General features: G+C 35.1%; 1 pseudogene; it reads right to left on the reverse strand.

The window, feature by feature from the left end:
* Positions 1–200: 200 nt before the first annotated feature.
* LOC128586973 (uncharacterized) lies at positions 201–299 on the reverse strand (annotated as a pseudogene).
* Between the last annotated feature and the right edge of the window lie 23746 nt (positions 300–24045).

Consider the following 24045-nt stretch of genomic DNA (forward strand, 5'->3'; position numbering starts at 1 on the left):
TCAATTTAGAGTTAGCTATTTCTTTGTAAATATTACGTTAGTCATGCTAGTGGAATTTCATCTGCTTGATAGTGGACCAAATTATTCAACTAAACTCATTTCCCGTAAGTTCCTAAAATGAAAAAAAAAAATGTGAGTGAAAATATGATGATCGTTAGACATTACTATTTTCTGCTTTCCCAGAGTATGCGCCTTTTGAAAAAGTTTCAGAGCACTTCACAAATGTGTATGTCATCTTTGCACAGAGTCTATGCCAATCTTTTCTGCATTGTTCCAATTTTTGTGTACATAGTATGTACTGTCAAAGTGAACTCAAAAGGGCACACTTCTCATAGTTCAATGAAGTAAACACGTCACTGTGAAGGGATTTGAAAATTGCTCGATTCCTATTCATGATTTTCAGGGAACTAATTTATTTCATTTAGGAAGAAGTATACATTCTGGTCTATACAGTTCCGAATGAAAAGAATTGATGGACAATTAAAACTTCATGATTCAAACCCATTATGAGTCAAACCAATGCAAATACAGGTTACATTGAGTTATTTTAAATCTATTAGAGTGGGAAACAATGAAAGGTCTGACAATAGCAAATGTCAGAAATTGTTTAAATCCCTACAATCTCTATATTTGGGGATGAGGTGTACACACATAACCCGGTGTGTCTTAGAAAAGTGAGGAAATTATTAGCATAGCTTTCAGCACAGGGACAAATTTGGGTAAAAGAAGCAGAGCATATTTGCAAGATTTAAATTTTCATGTTTAACAATGGTTTTATGAATGCTATTTCATTATTAAAAACCTAAGTCTAATGTATTTGCCACAGTCAAGTCTTACGATTTTAGCAAAGAAATCTATGCTATATAAAGAAGCTAATAAAGATAATGGAATGCCACTCACTAGTGTTTGGAGGTTCAATACATATGTGAAGGCCTATAATAAGATAATTTAAAGATTAATGATAAGTGAAACTATTTGCTTTAATACAGCCTCAATATTTTCCAAGGAAATGTGAGAACACTTATAGTTAGATAAATTTTCCAAATGCTTTCTTTTCCTCACAAAAGATTGTAAAAGAAAGGACTAAATAGACAGTGGTAGAATTTTTGTGTGTCTAGAAAACAAGTTCTCTAAAGATGAAATTGTTTCATTTTACAGCTTTGCGATGACTGGAATTTCACAACAGAGAAAAGTTCCTTTTCTTTCTTCAGCTTGTCTGATTTCCAGGTTTCAGGAACATTTTTCTGGGCATCAGACTTACTGAATTTCATCCTGTTAATTAATTTATCATGGAACAAAAGCCTATTCTTAACCAGTAACCAAAGTTAAGGAGAATGGAAGTAATTTTGAGTCAGTATTCAGAATCAATTCAAGCTTGGAATAGTAGCATTCTGTCCCAAATATAGTTCTCTGTGCCCGTGTGAGACTTCCTGGCGACATTTCATTATGACTCGGATGGGACAGGTGTACATCCTCTTGTGCCTAGACTCTGTCTTGGAACGGATGGTAGAGCCTTCTGGACAGCAAAGGACCCTGGTTGCTAAGGCTAGCCAAGGGTGTACAGGCAGAATCGAAAGACTGTAGCCAACTTTTAAAAATAGACATATGTATTTCCAGGCATTCCTAATTCCTCTCTCTCTGGAAATGATCCACCAGGAAGAGCATCCTGGCGAGGGTGACGGGGGCCGCCTGCCTGTCTGTATCACCACCAGCAGGAAGCAGGGTTGTTCTCCGGTGCCTCAGGAACAGACACCAGTGGCCCAGCAGAAGGGCGAGAGCAGACACTCACAGGGACAGAACTCATTAGTTTTTTTATTTAAAAAATTTTACTAGGGAAGAAGTCCCTAATGAAAATGACCTTGATCTCTTTATAGATAAGCTGTACTCCTTTCTGATTTTTAATTCAATATCTCCCTTAAGATAATTGAATAAATATTTAAATATTTTAATGGATCAATTAAGTTAAAGAAAAGGAATTTGGTGTTTGAAATACAGTACAATTTTAAAGTATATACAGTGTCTCAAACTATAATTTTTCAGTGCCAAGTATCTACTTTAGGAATGAACAGTATCACATATTCTAAAGTAATTCATACCTCTTGATACTTTGTCTAAAGCTGAGAGTCAAGAGACTTGGTTTTAAAGAAAACTTTCCCATCTCAGACACAATCCATTGTGATTGGGCCTTCTTGGTGAGTTTTGCCCTGTGCTTCTCCTGAGACACCCCGGTTCCCCTGACGTGAGCAGCATTTGCTGAGTCCGCGGGTCATGCCCTGTCATCGGACCCTACCTGGCTTCTCCAGCCATCATCTAGCATAGAGAAAAAGGAAAGAAACAAATTCTTTCACAATATTCTGTCTTGTTTAAGCTTTATTTCAGTCAAATAAATTCATCAGAATCAATTTTAAAATTTTAAACATTTGATAATTATACTGTTTATTATATATATACATGTATGTATATATACATTTTTTTTTTTTTTTTTGAGACAGAACCTCACTCTGTCACCCAGGCTAGAGTGCTGTGGCATTAGCCTAGCTCACAGCAACTTCAAATACCTGGGTTCAAGCAATGCTCTTGCCTAGGCTTCCTGAGTAGCTGGAACTACAGGTAGCTGCCGCAACACCAGGTATTTTTCTATTTTGGATGGAAAGGGGGGTCTCACTCTTGCTCAGGCTGGTCTCAAACTCCTGCACTGCAGGCTTCCTCCGGCCTTGGCCTCCCACAGTGCTGGGTTACATGCGTGAACCTAGTTATTCAGTTCTTGCTGTCTGCCTAAGGAGGAAAAGTAAGCTGCTCACTGGAGTCTGAGTCCAGACCAGGAGGCAAGGGTTAAGAGCATTATGATTAAAAACTTCCTTTTTGCACTCATAGAAAAATAAAACAATTGTACAAGTGCCTTGTAAAAAGAAACGATATTTATGGAGGACAGGTTGTCTACCACACACCTCTTTGAATTTATTTTGAGAGAACATAAGGGAAATGTTATAAATATCCTGTCCCTTCAAATAAAACAGAGTGCCTGCAGTGTGCAGTGTACTGGACGTCCCCAGGGCCACCTCTAACATGGAGCTTGTGTTGAGGGCGTGACTCTTCACGTCCTTCGCCCGCTGGTCCCCCTCTGCATTCTTCGTCTCATTACCATTCATTCAGTCTTCCACCCTAGAACGTGGGCCAGTTTTATTTTCTCCCTTTCCTTAATTTCGGCACATCAAATTGCCTGGTGCATCTTGTCAAATCAGTTTTCAAAATGACTCTCAGTCCCATCCCTTCTCTACATTCCCAGGCCCCTGGGTTCATGGCTGTCTCCTTCACTTCCAGGTTACACTACTACTACAGCCAACCTTCTGCACGTAGCTTTTCACCAGTCTCCTCCATGCAAAGCAGTTAGAATTTTCCTTCTAAACACAAATTTGATAATGTCCAGTCCATGATTAAAATCATCCAATAATTTTTCATTACCTATAAAATAAAAGGCCGGTCTCTCGTTGGTTCTTTGGTTCTCCATCTCCACATCTCCACATGCAGGCCATACGACATTATTCACCGTGTCTTAAAACTTTCCTCCGTTTTAGGATGCTGACAGTATGCATCCAGCTATCCTTGATCTCACATCTCTTCTTCCTTTTCTATCAAAATTACCTGTTTAAGCCAGATAAAAGTAGAGAGATCACATAGTTGGGTTTCCCTGGGTAAATTTTGGTCTATGCATTGTTTCAGAATAATTATAAATGTCACTTCCTTTTACTATCAATCCTGGTGGCCTGGATAGTAAATTCGATGATTCCCTTAGCTAAAGGCAGGGAATGGAATGATGTAGGAGCAAGTAGCTGTTATTTGAGTAAATACTTTTATATGGTGTATGCTATGGACATGTGATAGTATAATGAATTATGAATCTAAATGTTCTGACGAGTTACACATTCTTTGAGAGTAGAAAACACAGCTAACCTTTAACATGGGCCTAGTGTGTGCTTTAATGTGTGTTAGACATAACTCGAAGTACCTTCTGAATGGAATTTTATTAATGCTTTACGACAATCCTGAAGGGAAGGAACTTTTCCCCTATTTTCTAGATAAAAGACATGAAAGCAAAACCAAGTTTTTGTTGGCTCTGATCACACACCTGGTAAGTGGTAAGCAGAGCTGTCCAGTGGGCCGACAGTATGAAGTGTAAAATGCATTCTCATCTCTGCGCTCCCATAGCTGAGCCTAAGCATCTAAGAGATGAATGATAAATGCTGCTGTAAGTGAATTATTTCTTAAGAAAAAAATAGAGAAATGTCATTTCAACTGTCCCAGTGAAATAGAGCCACACAGCCATAGTTGCTGGCTGTGTCAAAATAATACCCCCTTCTTTTTTGTTGTTGTTTTATTTTACACAATTCCTGTGATATTGATATGGTAATTCTCTTCTCTCTCCTGCCCAATAGCAAGAACAGTAAATGACTACTACTGAAATTATTCTAATTATACCAATAGCTCAATAATTATAGGAAACAGTCTTGGCAGTTCCAACGGCTAGTTTTTCTACCATTTCTAAATTTAGAGCTCTTTTTGGCCATCTTTTATTTTCACTTATTTACTTATTTTAATAATAGTAGTAGCTTAGAGGTTGTTACGGTATTGGAGAATCTTGAAATAAGAATAACTGGAGAAAATAAACTTTCCAAATTGTATGTTTTCTGGGAAATGAAGGGGTTGCCAAGACTTTGGCATCAATAATGGCAATTTAGTGGCTATAATTCCCTGAGTATTTGACTTCCTATATGGGAGAGAACCTCCTTCAAAAGTTGGTGATTTCTTGAATTTTTAAGCATAAAAACAGATCAATCTTTTATTTTTCAATGCAATTAAGTATGTATGTTAAGCTTTAAGAGAGGAAAAAATACTGTGAACACTCCAGAATTAAAAAAAAGTGCATGTTTTGGTAATAGAAAATATGTAAAAAAGTAAGCAGAGTTGTATGCATTGAAGAATTAAAGAAAAATCTTTATAAAGCATATCAATACTCAATTTCTATTTGGCTTTTGATTCTCTAGAAAATTGCCTATGTATATTGTATATGTGTGTGTGTCAGTCTATATATCATCTATTATCTATCTATCTGTCCATCCATCCATCTATCCCTGTATCTATCTATCCATCCATCCATCTATCCCTGTATCTCTCTATCCATCCATCTATCTATCCCTGTATCTCTCTATCCATCCATCCATCTATCCCTGTATCTCTCTATCCATCCATCCATCTATCCCTGTATCTCTCTATCCATCCATCCATCTATCCCTGTATCTATCTATTCATCCATCCATCTATCCTTGTATCTATTTATCTATCTATCCATCCATCCATCTATCCCTGTATCTATCTATTCATCCATCCATCTATCCCTGTATCTATTTATCTATCTATCCATCCATCCATCTATCCCTGTATCTATCTATTCATCCATCCATCTATCCCTGTATCTATTTATCCATCCATCCATTTATCCCTGTATTTATCTATCTATCTATCCCTTTATCTATCTGTGTATCTATCATCTATGCATCTATCTATCTATCTATCTATAATTTTCTTTGGATCACAGCACAGGAAAAACAATCTGATATAAATTGAATAATGAGGAGGTCTGTCTTTAAGCAGACAGGTCCTGGGATCAATCAAACAAAATGAGCTTTATAAGGAAAACATTAAGCGTATTTCTTCCTGGATTATTTTTCTAAAAGATAATTTCTCTTCTAATTGATACCTTGAAGCTTATTGCTGCAAATTGAAGTTTATGTCAAATAGTTGGCAGTGCTTCAAGGAAAACGCGTTGGCTCACCTGGATTCTCTAAGTGAGATGGTTAAGGATGCTTTTCTTCTTTATTTATCAGGAAATGCTGTTGTGACATTGTCTTCGTGGGATGATTCAACTCAGGTCCTCGCCTCTTTTCTTGCTGAGTGCTAAATTGTTTTTTAGTCTATCTGGCAATCTGTTATTTTTTTTTCTGCCCCCACAGGGTGTAGTGTTTGTCCTTGAAGAGTTGTCAACAGCAAAACTCAAAGAAAATTGTATATCCAATTAAAGTAAGGCAAAACGCAACTGTCAAATAAGAACCATTAACCCCCTAGGTGCTATAATTTCTGGCATATCTGATGGGTTGCTTCTCAGCTTCTCCAACTCTACAGTCACTCCCATTCCCTTCTTTTCTTTTAAATATGCTGCTTATTGGACAATTTCATAGTTTATAATATGTGATGTCAATAAAATATTGTTAAGTCACAATCCAAATGTAAGCAAGATGTTTTTGGGCACATTTTAAAAATGAATAGATAATTATTGAGAAGTAGAATAGTTACTCCTCGGATCTACACATATATTTAATTTTTTGTTATTTTTTCCCTTTACTCAACACTTCTATTGAGTTCCTGTAGCTGCTTCCTGGGGACTAGGCTAGCATTGGGTACACAACACTGACTAAGGTAGAGAAGTCCAAGGCTCTCCTGAGCTCACAATCCAGTGAGAGACACAGCAGCTGATCAACTCTGATCTAATTACCACTGCTTTCAGGGACGTGCCACAACAAGGCAGGGTTCTATGAGAACAAATGGCTTTGAACAGAGTTGGGCTGACTCTGAAGGATGAGGAGAAAGGGGTTAAGTTCAAGGACGTGAGGCAATGCCCTTCTTGCACTGAGAAAGCTGTGTGAGGCTCTGAGGAAGAAACAAGAATATTGATAAAGATGATGCTCACCAGTGGTGCTCACCAGACACTCAGGCTTCAGGGAAACACAGGCTTTCCAGCTTTCCTCCCTCTGCACTGTGCTGACTGTGCCCTCAGGCTGGCTCCAGTCACTCAAGGTTGCAAATAGCAGCAATAGTTCCATTCTGGAAGAATATCCTTTCCAAGATGCCCCTGGCTGACTTTCTCCTAGGTTTTATTAGGCAGAATTGGGACACATTGTCTATTTCTTAGGGAATCATTGAAAAGGAGAGTGGAATTGACAAGTGCTATGCTGAGAGTAGGAATGGAAATTAGCAAGTCAAGACGCTTTATCATCTCAGGTGTCCTGAAATATCTTCACACCAGGTAATGCACAGATTGAAAACTCTAGACAAATGTCTTCTTAAAGAAATCTCACTAGTCAAAACATATTTGCAGTTTTATAATCCCAATTTTTCATAATAATTTAATAGCAATTCTTAGTAACCTACTATTTCTTAAATTTGTGAATAGGAATTTTGAGAAAACTACAGTATTTTATGCATGATATTTTTAGAGTTTATTTATGCACAGTGTTCTAAATCAAAGAAAAAAGGGACAAATTTTGATGGAAATGATACCTGCTGTCTTTCAGGCCATTCACTGTGACAGTGAACAACATGTCACACCATCTTTACCAACAGAAAAAATTAATCAAAGAAGAAGCTTCAAAGAAAAAAATTTAGAATATCACAAAGAAATTCATTATACTGACTATACTACCTTTTAAAAATATTGATAGTGTAATTATAATATTAGTCACTACAAACATATGAATATCAAGTGGTTTCTAGACTCACCATCTTAATTCTCATGATCTCACTATGGGGAGTATTTTTATTCCCATATCAAAAATGAGAAACTCAGGGCTCAGAAATTTACATTCTGCTGACCAAAAAGGGAGGACGGCAGGATTCACACTTGTCTAACTTACTAACCACTGATCTTCTTTTACAAATATTCTGCCTCATGCTATAGCTCCACCCTGGAAAATCCCTGAAGAATCAGACTTTGGCTTTGACCATCAGTGAATTTTGGAACTCCTGTAAGAACTTGCACCTACAATTCATCTGTCAATAATACTTTCAGAAGTTTATATTTCTGCCTTTCCTAAGTAGCACTCTAATTAAAGTAGATTTGCTATTACTACACTCTTTTTGGCAACTTCACTTCTAAAACTTTGCTACTTTTCTTTAATTATCTTAAGCTTAGCTCTCTAAAGATTGAACAGGACATAAGTCATTTATTTTCCATGAGTTTTTGAGCTTCATATTTTGGTCTAAATTGAAGAGTGAACTTTTCCTATAGGAATGTTAAAAATATTTCTAATTTTGAGCAGAGTATACTTGTCTTCATATTTTTTATTCTGATAATTCTTGTTTTACCAAGTTTTATGTATCCACTTACCAGTACCATTCTGTATGATACATCTTTCCTTTTACACTTTTGGAAAGAAATAATAAAAATATCCTCCAAGTAACTTCAAGTCAGCTAAACAAATTCTAACCAAACTCCATTCTATTTTATTTTCTTTTGATTTAAATGATTGCTTTTCCTGTTAAGTACCTACTCTGCCACGGACTTATTGAAGGTGTGACTGTTCTGGCTGAGGTTCTCCTGCTATTTCCATAAGTAAGCAAGGCTATTTTAGGATACAGAGAATATAGAGAGATCAAATGCATAGTTTTATGATAGATTAGATATGGAAAACATTAGGCTACACTTCATTCAGCTCAGGGTTGAAGCACTGTTGGGACTGAGTTTATACTTCAGAGGAGCCAGAATTCTAGCCTCAATTACCGTAATGTCTGGCAGCTAGGATGATGTAATAAATAAAAATACATAGCAGTTAAATTTGAATTTCACCTAAACAAGGTATTTTATCTCAGTGTTAGTATGTCCCATAGAATACTGAGGACACACAGAAGTTTAACTACCTAATACAAAAGCAATAGAACCTTTACACAAATGACCCCAAGGCCAAGACTGGTGTCTTTTCATTTGCACGACTTATCAGAGTTTCTGGCCATAGTGTAGACTCCAGTGTTGGTTGGTGTGGGTGACAGAAGCAGTGGCTCCTGGTGGTAAGAGAAGAAAATAAGAGAGGGAAAAGGTATTTGCTTCGTAAATGTCTGTTAAGTTGAATAAAATGTCTCAGAGTCTGATGTAAGGGGCTGAAGATAGCATCTCTTATTTGCATTGTCAGCATCTAAATGGGAATTTCAGGACCTAAAACCTCTGGCTAAAATATCATATCAGAAGTTGTTATGATACTGACAAATGTCTGATCAATTTTACAATGTTAGCACAAAAGGACTAGTGGAATTCCCAAAGATCATTCAAAAAGTAGATTCTTTTATGTCACCAAAATCGTTATTTATTACATAATACCTTAGCATTTTTAGGGGAAATCATAAAAGTTATCACCTAACTGACAAAAAAAAAAAAAAATCACTTAATTAAGCAGGTGACTACACAGCAAGTATTAACTTAAAGAGATTATCTGACGTAAGTTTAACAAAGGCAGAGCTTTTTTTTCTTTATCTTCTTTGCAAATCTTAGAGAAACATATACTGACAATATCATTAAATGTTGTGACAGATTTTTTTGTCCTATGTGGATTTCAGAATCTAGGCTGAATAGTTGGTGCATTTTGCTTATGTGATATGTTTTGATTTGTATCTTTTAAAATGTAGAACCAGAATCAAACTAACTCATGATGTTTCTTAGTCATCCATAGCTCCTGTCACTATCCATGTTACAATATATGACATTTCCTAGGCAGTTAGTTCATAAATCTGTTCCAAAAAAAAAAATGTCCTAAATGTATCTGAGACAACGGAGACAGCTGTGGGTTATGGATGACTACAACTCACACATTCTTTTCATAACAATCCATGATGTTTGTCTGGACTAACCACAGGTCATCTAAACACTGAACTTTGGAAAACAGACAGAATTTATAAGGTAAATAGATGACCAGTGATGTCTGAGTTTCTTGGGGAAAACGAACTTTACAATTTAGGAGTCCCAAACATTTTAAAATACTAAAATATATTTAGTATTTATACTTAAAGTTAAGCAGGATTTATAAGCCAGAGTATAAAACTAATTAATGCATCTGATAAGATGGGCCCTATCTTATTCTTGGCACATACTAAGATTTCACACCCCATAATTCTTGGTTACTTTCATCAGATAGCCTGCTCTGAGTATTGAAATGTGAGCTGAAATAGCACATGTCACTTGAGTGTAGAAGCATTAGGAGTTTGTACCTGGCCATATTCCTTTTTCTTCTGCCACAGGCAAAAATAATGTTCCAGGAGACAGTGTTCTCTGGCTAGTAGGTTCCGGAGTAAGGGCAGAGTGACACAGAACTTGCAGCTCCGAGACTTCCAGGGAAGCATGTGCAAAACACTATAAAATGGTGTTTTAATTAACTGAGGCTATTGTAGCATTATCTACAGTCTCCTGGAGACAAAACTATATTTTAATTTTTGCTTTTCACAAGAGAAAAACTCAGATAGTTTGAAAGTATAAGCATAAAAATGACACATAAAAATAAAAGGAAATGTTCAGAATTAGAAGTCAAGACTTATGGTTGTACGAATAGCTAAAAAACATGGAATTAAGGGTAACTGCATTATTTTAGATAAATAAAATCAGTTTTAAATAGGAAATATTTAATTCACTTAAGTATATAACAAATGTAATCTTCTATTCACTGATAAATTCTTTATAATACTGGAAGATGTCAAAATAAATTTCTTATTACTTGATTAAGTAGACAATAACTGAAATTGAATAACAAAAAGAAGACGGTTGAAAAATCAAATTATCAAGGATTACTTGACACATAGAATTTCTTTTTTTTTTTTTTTGCAGTTTTTGGCCAGGGCTGGGTTTGAATCCACTACCTCTGGCATATGGGGCCAGCGCTCTACTCTTTTGAGCCACTGGTGCCGCCCGACACATAGAATTTTAAAATAGGAAAAAAATACTTTAACTCAAGCCCTTGGCATATTATAAAATTTAACCATATACTACTTTATAAAAAAAATCTTGTTAAATAAAGAACTTAACATGTAAGATATTCTCTAAGCTAACATCAGGTCAGAAAAATTAAAAAAAAAACTTAGAAAAATGCATAAAAATATATTTAAATGCACTTTAAATCATTCATGGGTCAAAAATTAGAATGCAAATTTTAAAATAAAATATAGAATAGAATGCTAAGAAAAATATGCCTCTTAAACTTTATAGGAAACAAAGGAGTAATTTGAGGGCAATTTTACATGCTTATGTTATATTGCTGATAATACTTACATTAGAAAGAAATGTTGATATTGGTGAACTAAGTGTCCAACTGAAGGACGTGAGAAAGAATAAAGGAATTCATCAAAGACATTTGCAAAGAACAAAGTAATAAATACAAGATCAAAAATCAAAGAGCTAGAATACAGATAGCAGTTATAGAATCAACCAAGACAAAGTTAATTCTTTGACAAGACTGTAAAAATCCTATTTTTAAGAATGGTTAACACAACTATGGAGGTAATATATACTAAATATCTACTTAGAGAATTCTATGGAAGATTTAGGTTTATACATCTAAAATTTTAAAGGAAGATTAAAATCCCTACAAGTCTTTGTCTCACCATCGATTTGCACTAGTGCGAGAGAAAATAAACTAAATCTGAGGAAATAAAAACTGGGAAGGAATAGGCAGCGTATGTCCTGGCATTCACATGGGTCTTGGAAAAGCTTGTGTCCCACTAACCAGAAGAAGAAGACCTCACAATGTACAAAACATTAGGTGGAAGTGACAGAAATGTAGCCTGGTACTTTTGGGAATAAATTAGTCTTAGACAAAACAGTACCTTGGAACCATCCTAAATGTTAACAACTTAACGGCATAGGAGACAAAAACCAAATAAACAAAAGATTAAAAAAAATGCTATTCATAAGAGTACAATAACTTGCAGCAATCTTAAAATTCACAGCCTCTGCATACTTGGCACCCCCATCACAGACTATGAGGTGTGTAACAGAAGCAGGGAAATATGAGTCATAACCAAGACAAAAATCAGCCAATAGAAATAGACCCTGATGATGGAACTAGCAGACAGCTATGTCTGTACATTCATGAATGCAGAAAAAAACAAACTCACAATAAGGTTAGAAATGAAAGATTTAAAAGGACTCAAAAGAAAAAATTGTAACCTCTAAGTTAAAAAAAATATACATTTTAGAATAGCAGAAGAATAGACAGTGTAGGAAAAAATGAGTAAAATTGATTATATAATTACAGAAATGATCCACAATGAAGTAGACAAAGAACAAAATGGCCAAAAAAAGGTATCAAAGTATAATGGCAATTGTCCCAGGATGTGTGCAAAATTGGAGTGTCAGAAAGAGAATCTGGGGGGTAATTTGGACATACACAAATTTAATATTTTCTAAAATTGATAAAAACTATAAATTCATAGGTGTCAAGAAACTTAATGAACCCTAATAAACAAAGATATCCCAATGAACATCTTAATCAAATTGCTGAAAACTACTGATAAAAAGATAATTTTTAAAGCAGCTAAAAACAGGTACATTATTGATAGAAGAATTTAAGATTTACAATATCCTTTTTATCAGGAATTGTGAAACTTGAATATTGAGCAATACTGTTGAAATAATTAAAAAAAACCCCAAAAAACCTGTCAATCTAGAATTATTTCACCTGGTAAAAATACTAATACAATAATAAATAAGAAACAAAGATTTTCACAGAAAAACAAAAACTGTGTGAATTCATTTTTAGCAGATTGCACTATAAGAAATGATAAAGAAGTTCTCCAGGCAGAAAGAAAATTAGAACAGATTGGAATTTGGAGCTAAATAGGAAAAATAGGGATACATATAGAAAAAGCCTTTTATATTATATTTCTTCAAAAAGATAATTGACTGATGCAAAATTAAGGCGTATGACAACAAAAGTAGAAGGGAAAAAATGATAAGGGAAAGATTCTGATACATATTTTACATTCCATAATAGTAATATTAATATTGTTTGAAGGTAAACTATCCTAAAATAAAGGCATATATTATAAATGTTAAGTAATAAAAGAATTTAATACAAATATAAATGATAGGTCAATAGTAGGCATAAAATTAAATTATAAAATCTCAACTAATACAACAGAAATAAGAAAAGACTTAAAAGGTAAGAAATGGTTCAGAAAACAATATTAACTATCAAATAACTAGATTAATAAATATATTAAATTTAAAGATATAACCTTGACCTACTGAAAAGGCAGAATTGCCTTATGGATTAAAAAAAAAAAAATCCATCTCTATTTGTCTGGGAGAAGTCACTTAAAATAGAAAGATACAGATGTGTCTAAAGTAAAAATATTATACTCTGGGCCATAAAAATACCTTAATGCATTGAAAGTATCTAAATCAGACAGAATTTGCAGTCTGAATACAGTGGTGTTGAATTAGAAATCAATAACAGAAAGATCTCTAGAAAATCTCTGAATATTTGAAATTTTAAGACTATGTTTATATAACTCATGAATCACATAAGAAATCACATAGGAAATAAGAAAATATTTTGAGCTGAATGAAAACAAAAGCATAACATATCAACATTTGCAAAATGTACCTAAACCATTTCTCATAAGCTTATATTAGAAGAAGGAAGGCTTGAAGTTGATAATTTAAGCATTTACCTTAAAAAAAAGGAAAAGTAAAGAACCCAAATAAACAGAAGGATAGAAATAGTAAAGTTAAGTCAGAATACAAGGGCATTCTCAACAAGAAAACCACAGAGTAAATCAATGGAACCCGAGGTTCATTCTTCGAAAAGTACATTAAACTGACATTCTTTTAGCCAGACTGATTAGGAAAAAGTCTGTAATTGGCATTTTGCGCTAATATTTCCACAACTCATTCATTATATGCAATATGTTCTACAAAAAAAAAATACATGGTTTGAAAGCTTTGAAATCATTAATGTTCTTTCAAGAGGAAAAAGATAAACTAAATATCCCTATTTAAAGGGATTAAAGTTATTGAATTTTCAGGTTAAAATTCTCCTCTAGAAATAAAGAAATAAACAATACCAAAAAGTCAAATATCAGGCTCACGTGGCTTAATTGATGAATTGTACTACAAATTAATATCGTTTACTTAGAGAAGTAGAAAAGCAAACAATAACAACAGAACGATTTTGACACCCTCACAAGACAAAGACATTATGAGCAAACTACAAACCAATATTCTTTATGAGCACATAACAAAAACCTTTCACAGACTTATATAAAATAACTCTCAACAAATAATATGAAGATAAGCTATATCATGATATAGTGGAACTTATCCCAGGAGTGCAAAGTGTACCAACGTTCAAAAATCAAACTATATAATTTTGTAATTTAATAGGCTTTAAAAATTTTGATGTAAAGTTTTATTTTTCAAAAAATATCTTAACGAATGACTTAGATCAAAGGTTAACCCAAATATGATTTGGGTTATATATAGTAAATATTTACAGTAACATTAACTTCATTATTCTTCTCCCCAAAATGTACTTTTTGTAGGAAATCATAGAAATATTCAAGTTCAATCTCTTGTAATGGTTATATTCATTATGTACAAACATCATATACAAAGGAAAAGTCTGAAAACTGAGTAGACCTATTAATGAGTTCAAGGACTTGCCAAGAATCTGTTTCAGCTTTATGAAATATTATGGTCATTTTATATGACCTAGGGAAATAAGAGTTTGTCACCAGCTCTGGAAACTTGTCTTGATTCTGCCAACCTTCCTCATATACTCTAAAATAAAAGCAGCTGCATTTTTTAAAACTAAGGAATTTATTTTCCAAAATCTAGTTCTCTTAAATTTATTGTTGTGACAATTGAATTAGTTAACAGATAAGCAGTCATACTTAATCTTATTTCAGTAAATCCCCAGAGAAAATCTTCAGCCATCTTGAGATATTTCAGTAACTCTACAATGTCTAGGAAGATGTTGCTTTTCTGCTTTACGCAACTTAAATTTCTATGGCTCTGTTGGAACTGGAATTTTGTCATGGGTAGAACGGGGCAGACTCTCTAGTTCAGGTTAAACTCAATTCCCCAGCCCAAAATAGTCCACAGATGCTCACACTTGGCTGCTTGTTCCCTGGGAGACCAGCCAGGGAAGGAGCATTGTGGCATAATCTAGCTCAGGAGGGTAAATTTGCATGTAAATAAGATACAGACTGAGGGGCAATCCCCTCAAAAGAAAAGAAATTTTAAGAGAAATTTCACCGTGAGGCAATGTGAAAAAAAAGGTCAGTGAATAGGGTTACTTGGTGCATGATGAGATTTAGTTGGTTAGAATGACATTAAATTATTAGAATCACCACTAAACATTACATGGTAATCAACCTACTTTTCAGGTATCTAGAGAAAGGATACAGTTTGTTTTTAAGTTGAATTTGGTTTCTACAAATCAGCACAGAGTGGAAGGGTCTGTCCTTAGTGCAATCATGGGATTTTATTGAGTGCCCATCTGTGAAGAAATTATCTTTCATCTCTGATATAATGCTTAGCCAGAGCATTATACATTAGTATTGCAAAGCTTAGTTCAGGGAGTACGGCAGTTACTGCAGTGATGCTTTTAAAACGTGATCCTTAAATTCTGTAACATTCCTCCCATTATGTCTTTGTCTATATTCCTCACTTAATTCCTTCTTGTTTTTTGCTTAAACAATGGAATACGGTACAAGTGATACTGTGTCAATTTCTGTGTCCAAACATTAGGAAAATGACATCTATTTTCTGACTCTTGAAATATTTGCTCTTGAAAATCAGGCCCCAAATAGTAAAGACACCCAAGCTGCCAGCCCCAGGGAAAGGCTCCACAGCTGCCGTCAAACTGCCAGTCCCGAGGCTGAGTCGTTTTTTAGGCCTTCCAGCCCTGGGGAACTGCCCTAGCCAACAACACGTGAAGTGAAGACGAGCTGGTTCCTCCACACTCTGACAAAATTATAAATCTGTAAGCAGCATAAACAGGTGCTTTTGTAACAGCCTTAATTTTGAATTAGCTAGGGGCCTAGCCATAGATAACTGGAACAATTACATTCTTGGTGGCTCTGAAGTTCTATATAGAGTTCAAATGTCTGTGGAAATTTTCACGTTATAAATTCTAACTATGCTAGCTACAGTAGCATCCTCTTTCCTAAAAGTCTGCGTGGAAATTTGAAGCCTGCTATATTCTCATTGAAAACAACAACAACAATTTGATGGAAGGCTTTACCGTACAGATGAAAAGCTGGAAAGTTGTATCTGCATCTTCGTGAAAATATGATGCCTATAGACTGATTGCTATGGCCTGAATGTCTGTGTACCCCCCAAATTAAGGCATTGAAACCTGCCCACCAGTGAGGAGATTGGAAGGTGGGGCCATTGGGAAGTGATTAGCACCCCTCTGAAAGGGCCCTTAGAGTGGTGTCTTGACACTCCCACCACCTGAGAACACAGAGAAGACACATCTGTCAGAGAAGACACCAGACGTGCCGTCACCAGACAGCCAACCTGCCAGTGCCCTGACATTCCACTTCTCAGCCTCCAGAACCGTGAGAATTAAATCTGTTGCTTACAAGTCACCCAGTTTGGGCTATTTTGCTATAGGAGCATGAACAGATTAATGCACTGATGTTTAAATTTATAAGACATGTTAGATCTCTATTTGTTTCTAATAAAGATCCTACTATGTGCCAGGCACTCAGAAATAAAAGCAGTGCTGTCTCAAGCTGTGCCCTGTGATTTAACATTTTCCATTATCTCCCCATGCTTTCTGTTCTAAGGATTATAATATGATAAACATATTCTGAAAAATCGAGTACCTGGCGTACTGATTTCTCCCACCTTTCCCTGAATTTTCAAAGGCCCTTTGATATTTGCCGTTAACACTCTACTTGTTCTCTGACCTCATCTTCCCTGGTTTATCTCTTGGCTGACAGCAATGTCAACAAAACTTCTGTTGTACTGACTCCCTGGGGCTCAAAAAAAAAAAAAAGAAAAAATCCAATATCTATTTTTTAAAATTTCTTGTGAATAAAAATATGAGGTTTTTGGCTGTTCACTTTTTTTTTCCATATCAGAAAAAAAAAGCATGAAAGCTGAAAAAGGACATTTCTCATTTGGGAGTAGTACTGACAGTTATACCTTTTTCTCAGGTAAGTATGTGGATCAAAAGTGCATTCATTTGTGTGTGTGTGTGTGTGTTTTACACTTTTTAGCAAAAGTTCTACAGCAATTAAATAATCTATGCAAATGAGTACAATGGAAACTTTTCTGAAAAAAAAAAAAGTAGATATTACCACAGGACACTTAGGCATTTTATAAGACTATAATTTCACCAGTTTCATGACAGTCAATAAAAAAGTGTTGAAAACCCATGTTGGGCTCATTTTGTCATTTATTTAAACAAATTCCACAGGGGAATTAGCACCACATAATACACCCTGTAGTTTCTGTAGAACTCAGAGGTTCTTTTACTCAAGCATATGTCTTCCTTGGAAGAAGAGGCCCCTCACAGCGGGCATTCCGGTGAGGCTGACCAGCCTGGTCATGCTGCCGTGGCTTCTGTCATGCTGCGAGTCACAGTGTTCACAGCTGACCATAACATTTATTTGCTCAACCAGGACATTTTTTGCAAGTGAAAGATAAAGGTTTTTTGTAATTAAAGAATAGTAGACATGAACAGAGTAAGGTGTGGCCACTCTTACCTACTGTAGACTGTGGTCATCTGTCCACAGCTAATAGCGTGTCTAGAGCTGACTCTCACTGTGCACTTTTCCTTTAAATTCTAGCTAAGGAAAGAAAATGTTTTTCTCTCTGAATTAAGAGTTTTTAAAGTATAAACTTGAAGATATCACAAACCACATCACCAATGTGTAAAGTTTAATCTGAGCAGCTAAGGTATAACATAAAGAGAATGGATAAACATAAACAATGAATGGAAATAATTTTGTTGTTTCTCTTTGATTTCATTTCCCCAGTGAACTATTGCACAAATTTTCTTTTGAACTATCACCCCAAGCCCTGAGTACTTTTTTTCACTAGAGAATATAAAAAACAACTACATTAGTTTCCTGGGGCTTTAAAAAAAAAATACCACAAACTAGGTAGCTGAAAGAATAGGAATTTTTTGTCTCACAATTTTATTTTATTTATTTATTTATTTATTTATTTATTTATTGAGACAGAGCCTCAAGCTGTTGCCCTGGATAGAGTGCTGTGGCGTCACAGCTCACAGCAACCTCCAACTCTTGCGCTTAAGCGATTCTCTTGCCTCAGCCTCCCAAGTAACTGGGCTACAGGTGCCCACCGCAACGCCCAGCTATTTTTTGGTTGTAGTTGTCATTGTTGTTTGTCAGACCTGGGCTGGATTTGAACTTGCCAGCTCTGGTGTATGTGGTTGGAGACTTACCTGCTGAAGATACAGGCACTGGGCCTGTCTCACAGTTTTAGAGAATAGAAGTTAACGCGATCACAACAGCAGGACTGTTTTCATCTGACACGTCAGGGAGAATTTTTTCCATGCCTGTCTTCTAGCTCTGGTTGTTTGCTGCCATTTTTGTCATTTTTTGCTTTGTACAGTAGACGCCTCACCTGGAGCTGTGTGCTCATCTTCACATGGTTTCTGCCCACTGTGCACATGTATTCCTGTGTCCAAATTTCCCTGTTTCATAAGGGTGCTAGTCACGGTAGGGTACAACTTAGTGACCTCATCTCTACTTGATCATCTGCATAGACTCTTTGTTCCAAATAAAATGACATCAACAGGTACTAGAAATTAGAACTTTAACATCTTTTGGGAAACATAATTTAACCCATAAGGTATGTTGCCAAGTAAAGAACCAGTATAGTTTTGAATCATATTATTATTATTTTTTTTTCTGGCTGGGGCTGGATTTGAACCCGCCACCTTCCGCATATGGGGCCGGTGCCCTACTCCTTTTGAGCCACAGGCACAGCCCTGTATCATATTATTGACTTAATGTCTCTGTGTGTGCTTATGCATGAACTCACAGAGCTTAGTACACAGTGGGAAAGGAAACTGCTCAATTTCATTTGAATGCAGGAATGGGGAGTGAATTGTTCTTTCAAAGTTCAGGGTTCTCCAAACTTTCTTCAGTTTTTTAAAATCAGTTTTATTTCTTTAAAAAAATGAAAATTGATCCTTAGAGAATTTTTTCCTATTAAAAGTAGGAATCAATTGGTAATTCAGGATAAAGAAGAGTAAATGAATGAGATTTGATAGAAAATTATAAGGAGGAGACAGGTAAAATTCAGAAGTGGAACTGTGCCTGAGAACCCAGGTGTAAAGGATATGCTAAAATACAAGGCTCAAGCATAGTGGGTAGATAGGAGTAGTCCCAACAGGAGATGGTGAACATAGTAGAAAAACTGTTTGTATTAAAATAACACAATGCAAAAAAATAGAAAATATTACATATTTGTCTACTGAAGTAATCATTAACATGTATATTGAAGAACTAATCAATTTCTTAGGTAGAGTATACAATAGCAAATCTGTTATTACTTTTCTAATTTCCTAGTATAGTAAAACAAAGTATAAATGACTAAGTCAGTGTATTTAGAGAACTATGGAGGCAGAAGATACGAGCATATAGCAATAATGCCAGCTGTTGATAGCACGGAGGGAAACAGCTGGGAGTGTGCCATAGTGTTCATTAATATTACCCAGATACCCAGCTTTCCCAATTTTATAAACACATACATGGGAAAAATCAATTGTAAAAGCATAAAAATTGAATTTTATCACACCATTGAACAATGCTGTGGCTCAGCGTTTGGTGTTATCCCAGCATTAATCCAGTGAAACTGAACACCACAAATAGGAGGAGTGTGAAGCAGATGTGAGAGGCTCACCCCGAGATGGTCAAGTGCCCAGGCTCCACCCATTGGCTCCCGTCATCTGCATTTCAGCATCACGGTGCCCATGAGAGCAGGCCCCCATCCAAACCAAGACACTGACACAGAAATTCATGTCAGCGTTAGTACAACTGCTGAGAATTACTGCCACCACCTTTATGTGTGTTATAATTTTCTTTATGAGTAATAATTTGATACTTAGGAAATGTAGCTAATATTTTTAGTCACCATCATGTTCTCTGTTCACTGTTGACTGCAGCCTCTGAGGACATTGTGAACGCCCTTCAGTGAGCTTCTTGTCCTGATGTAGTGAACGTGTTTTCACTCTGTAGGATAATATTTAGAAATAAACATATCCTACATCAAGCACACAAAGTGAACTCAGTGTGGGTTTAAAATGACTTGCTTTTCTTCCCGAGGCTTAAGGGACCTGGGCCCCCCGGGACACACACAGAGTTGACTTCCCTGGAGTTAAACATTCCATAAGCCATTTCTCTGAAGCTGTGCACCCCGTGAAGCCTGAGATCAAAGGGCATGCCACCCTTCCTCAGAGATATAGGCCAGAGGGTTGACGTATGTTAACAACATATTGTCAGAGGTCTATAGGTGCTCTGCCCTGAGGAAAAGACACAGTTGTTACTTCACACTGAGTAAACTGAGTGAATGCTTGAAGATATTCTTCCATTAACTCTGTTTCCCTGTGGCTACTTTCTTCTTTATGATTTTGTTTACACACCTGCCCAGAGATTAGTCAGTATCTAGAAGAAGATGTTTACTACAAAACTGATTATGTTGATGTGGTAACAGGATATTTCCTTGTTAGTTGATTTCAGATAGACAAATTGAGGTAATGGTGAAACTAATAGATAATAGATTAAGTGTATACATGACTAGAAAGGTATAAAATCAAACCCCTAAATAAAGATCTTCACTACACGCCATCTCATCTCGTGTAGTCTGTTTCTTGACTTAATAATTACAGGAGTGAGTTTACACCCACGGCAAAGCTGCTGTTCGTTCACGTCTGTGGTCACTCAACACACTGTGTGTGCCTATAAGCGCCTGTGGCTCAGTGAGTAGGGCGCCGGCCCCATATGCCGAGGGTGGCGGGTTCAAACCCGGCCCCGGCCAAACTGCAACAACAAAAAAAAATAGCCGGGCGTTGTGGCGGGCGCCTGTAGTCCCAGCTGCTCGGGAGGCTGAGGCAAGAGAATCGTGTAAGCCCAAGAGTTAGAGGTTGCTGTGAGCCGTGTGACGCCACGGCACTCTACCCGAGGGTGGTACAGTGAGACTCTGTCTCTACAAAAAAAAAAAAAAAAAAAAAAATTGAACTCTATAACAAAGTTGCCAACCTAGTGATTTTGCTCAAGGCATTAAATTCCACAGGCACAATGAATAATGTGCCTAACACATCCAGGCTTCAGTCTAAGATAGGAGCAAGAGGCACCAGCCCTGCAGGCCAGCTAGTGGGGAACTCAGCTTTCCTGTGTTCCTGAAGAGCTCCAGCTACTGCCCCATTAACTGAGAATAACCGCAGAGGAGAGAAGCCTCATTTACTAATTTTTTCTGCAGAGTTATCCCGACATGAGACACAAGAACGGCCAGGTCTCCCTCAGGAGACAGGAGAGACTGGACACTGCAGCCAAAGCTGGGAGGCTCCAGATAATGTGCCTACTGTTACAAACAAACAACAATAAAATATGTTAGATTTAATTTATTAATTTTCTTTTTTTTCTAAATCCTGAAATATGTTAAAAAAAAAAAAAGCCAGAAATATTAAGAAGTTTCTTCACTGAGGGCATATTTTGGATTTTTTTGTTTGTTGTTAGGTGTAAATAAATATGCATTTTTTACAAATGATCAGAAAACTAGAAGAAAATAATTGGAATCACAAGTGATCCCATGTCTGTTTACCAGCCCCCACATATATTGTTCAGGAAAAAACAAACAATCCAATCCCACAAACACTGACCACCTGTGACATATCAGGTATTTGTATTACAGTTCTTTAATGTCACAAGAAAATGTCCTGATTTTTTCTTTCTTTAGAATAAATGTACAATATTTACAAATATCGGCATTAAATTATGCATGTATATTGCATATATAATTTTAAATACTGTTACTGGTTATTTTTAAAAAAACCCACAGAAACATCAAAGAAATTTGTTATAATTTAGAAATTAAATATATGGTGTTTATTTGATAGCATATCCTTAGATTGTGTTCATTGTAATTTAGATATTTTTCTTTTGTTTCAGTAATACGATCTCACTTGACAATTTTACCATGCAAATGACCATTTGCTATATGTCCTGGGGGACTGGGGTGTAATTTTTATGTGCTCTTTTTCTTCCTTCACAGTATTTAAAAAGATGTCTCATACATGATAGTTTTCTGTGGATATTTTGATATGTATTTTATAGCTTCATAAAATTCTACACTTACTTCAATCACTGACTATCACTACTAATGCATACCACATCATCCTCAAACTATTGTTTTCTTTACAAAAATTTTAAATTAGCAACATTTTTATAAATGAACACCTATTTACTGAGAAAAGTACTTAAGAAATTATGCTCAGTGCTTGGTGATTATTGAGCATTGTAACTTTATCTCATTGGGGCTCAGATCTGTAGTGCTTGGCCCTTTGTTAGACCTAGGCTTAGGGGAAATGAAACATCACTGTTAACCATACCTAAGAAATAGTTACATGTGCTAACATAGAGGTCTGTCATAACAAGATTTAGATAAATACTAGTAATCTGAATAAACTTGAAGATGAAAAAGGAAAATCTGATTAAAGCTTTATTTTGATGAATTAAAAGGTTATTTTAACGTCTTAAATTTGAAAGATTATAATATCAGTTTAGTAGGCATGCTTGCATTTAATATTCCCCATTCATTTACTCAGTGTATATGTGTAAGTTAGTCTACATTGAAAACTATGTTATCATTGAAAAACTCAATAGTTCTACTGAGCTGCCAAAGAAAGATTCAAAATGTACTTCATACTTATTTTGAAATATATAGAAAGCTAGTACACTAATCAGTTGAAATCCATTTTCAAAATCTGGATTGTTAGATTATAGCATCATGTTCAGGTGTAAGATGGGTAGCTGAGAAAGTGAAAATTAAAAAACAAAAAATATTTTTTTTCCTTAGAGTAAAAAATTAAAATAACCATGGTCAAAACAAGAAGGTGGGGGAAATTAATATACTATCAAAAAGCTTATATCTTTTATTCCTAAAAAGCTTATATCTTACTTATAAACAATCTTCTAAAACTTTAATATAGGTGTCAGACAAGATGAACTTGCTTGATCATTTCAACTTGATAATATATTAAATAAACTCAATATAAATAAAGATTTAGAAATATGTCTGTAACCATACTTTACTTTTCTCCTAAATATATATTTTAATATTTAGAATAAAATTCATTATTTAAGGGGTCATACTTAAGTGGGTTCCATTAAAGAATCTGAGAATTTGTGATACTGAAGTAATACATGAATACATCAATTCAACATATTTGAAATTAAAAAAAGCCATAACAGTCCATATTTTTTTATTCTCCATATTTTTGTGGCATATTTTATATGGAATTATGCATGCAATAATCTTACTATATTGTATATAAGAAGAATAGGTATAAAAGTTAAGCAGTTTTAAAAAAGTTATCAGAAATACTGAACACTGAAAAATCAGAAAGAAAAAATAAATAAGATTATAGAAGATTAGAATTAAATAATTAGGCATTAAACTTTATGCATTAAACTTTATGCATTAGTAAGTAAATATGCTCATAATTCAAACTATTAATGTATGTAAGGCAATGAAGAAAATGTCTATAATTTTCAAAGAGAATAATTATTCATACTACCATTTTTTATCAGAATCCAGTGAAACTAATATTGTTGAATAATCTAAGTAAAATTACTCAAATATAAAACTTTCAATATATATAATATATATGTATTATGTATTATTGCTCAACAATAAAAATAATTTTTAATAATTAGACTAATAAACGTCAATGTCATGTAACCAAAGTTGCACTTTGAGAAAATTATTATGTTAATTTTAGAAGCAGTAAAGCAAAGTTATTTCATATACAACTTAAGAACACAAAAATAAACTTAAGAATAACTGGGTAAATTAAGTTAAAACATGAAGATGAAATAAATATAAGAAAAAAATTAGAAACCAGTAAAGAAGTCTATTGCTACAAATGAAGAAAACCCATAGTCAATTGACTGGATCAGTGAGAAAATTTATTATCTTACAGAACGTGAATCCAAAGAAAGGGCTAAGCTAATGTGGTGTAGTCAGTG

The sequence above is a fragment of the Nycticebus coucang genome, chromosome 5 (assembly GCF_027406575.1).
Source record: "Nycticebus coucang isolate mNycCou1 chromosome 5, mNycCou1.pri, whole genome shotgun sequence".
Taxonomy (NCBI): domain Eukaryota; kingdom Metazoa; phylum Chordata; class Mammalia; order Primates; family Lorisidae; genus Nycticebus; species Nycticebus coucang.